Source organism: Lycium barbarum, chromosome 7 (genome assembly GCF_019175385.1).
Source record: "Lycium barbarum isolate Lr01 chromosome 7, ASM1917538v2, whole genome shotgun sequence".
Taxonomy (NCBI): Eukaryota; Viridiplantae; Streptophyta; class Magnoliopsida; order Solanales; family Solanaceae; genus Lycium; species Lycium barbarum.
This window is the reverse complement of record NC_083343.1, coordinates 85,445,738-85,447,804: the sequence shown is the minus strand read 5'-3', so window position 1 is coordinate 85,447,804 and position 2,067 is coordinate 85,445,738.

Below are 2,067 nucleotides of genomic sequence, written 5' to 3'. Positions count from 1 at the left end.
TCATGTACTCATCATAATGCATGCATAGAAACTCAAAGACAACTATACTTTATCGGGGTGACATAAGGTCGTGAACCCCCGATTCCGTTATGGAGCATTAATAAGCATTATGCTTCACCTCTAAGGAATTAGTATATAATGTGAGTGTATACAATGAACAACATCAATTGATCATAGTTAGAATCATTAGCTTGGGGATCTTTAGACTTAACTCATTATCATCACTATCATGCTAATAACATATCTCGTTTGTCTACCTCATGTGAAGCTCTTTATAATCATAGACTCATAATTGCCGGAATGTAAGAAAGTCATGGGAAAATAGGAGAATTCATACCATTGGAGTCATGCCTTAGAAGGAAAGGACTAGCCTTACATACCTTTTCGTTTAGCTATTATATCGCTTAATCGTTCTCCGTCAACCCTCACGTTTCTACCTTCAAGAGAGTTCGTATTATCGTTAGCTAATCAATTACATGAACATGCTCAATTAAAGCTAGAGAAAATTGGGCAGCATTTCCCTTGTTTATAGAACTTTCCCCATATTACATATCAACTCCCATACATCTATAATTACATTCACAACACCATAAGCAACAATCTTCGTACACCTACATTATCTCTCCACGACGATGTTCATGTTCCTTGCGCAGTGGGGTTCTTAGTGGTTAAGCCGGGTGAAGATCTTGCTTCCAAGTCTGAATATTATATTGAAACATATTTCAGACACATTTAACAATTTCATTTCAATCCATCCATAATCATGGTCATAGTACACTAGTCTGTTTTCTCACATATAATGCTTATCCCATGTCCTTAATGTCATTTATAACATACTTATAATCACAACATATCAAGAATCACGACTCATTTCAAACTACTACTCAAAACTGCCACTATTCTCATATTCATGACCCATTACCTATCTCCTTCTACAATCCAAGTGTTTCAACCTCTCAATACCTTAAACAACATGGAATGATCATAAAACTTACCTTAGATAGTGTGGGAATGAGCATTGAGTGGAAATACTTCACTTGAGCCAAAACCCTAGTTCACTTCCAATGAGATTTCTTGACTTGGATGAACTCTAATGAGTTTCTTACACTTGATTTCCTTGGTTTGATGAAGTTGTTCATAAATTTCTCTTGAGTTCTTGTGGAATAAGTGTGGAGAGCTTTCTAGAGAGTTGTTGAAGTGGAGTGAGAAAATGAAATGAAATAAATGAGGTTGAGGTCCCTTATATCAATTTTAAAATTTGTCCCAACTCGATTTCATGGACCAACATAGGGTCCGTATCTTTTATATGGACCGTATGTCTGGCTGTATCTTTGGTCCAGTGAGGGCTGCCATTCTGGGCAGAACATACGGCCAGTATGTTTTATACGGTCCGTATGTTGGACCGTATATTGCCCAGTTTTCCGAAATTCGTTCTCGTCTACTCGTTTGACCTTCAATCCTTATGGAACCTTCTTAACACTTGTTTAACACCTCATTACAAATATAAGGTATGTTATAACTCTTCTCCAAGAAATCATTAAGTCACCGTTAACTTTTTACTCATAAATCTTTTCCGATACATAACGTATACCTTGCCTTTCTCGGCAAACTTTCTTCTCTTGCCTCGAATGTCTTTGAAATCTCAATTAGGGTCATCAAATGCTATTTCTTACTAATTGAAACATCGTATACTTCGTGCCCTTCATTATTTCTATTCACTGTACATTAACGAAAAAATTTCCGTGGTGTAACAAGTCCGAGGCAAAGCCATTACACCGTCTAAGCCAAAAGACCCTTTTCTTTTTTGTTTGTCCGAAGCAAGGTCATTACATCGTCTATGCTAAGGAATTTTACACTATTTTTTTGTTTGTCCGAAGCAAGGCCATTACACCGTCTATGCTAAGTACTTTTACTTTATTTTTTGTTGGTACGAAGCAAGGCCAATGCACCGTCTATGCTAAGGACTTTTAATTTATTTTTTGTTGGTCCGAAGCAAGGCCATTACACCGTCTATACTTAGGACCTTTTCACTTTTTTTTGTGCGAAGCAAGGCCATTACACCGTCTA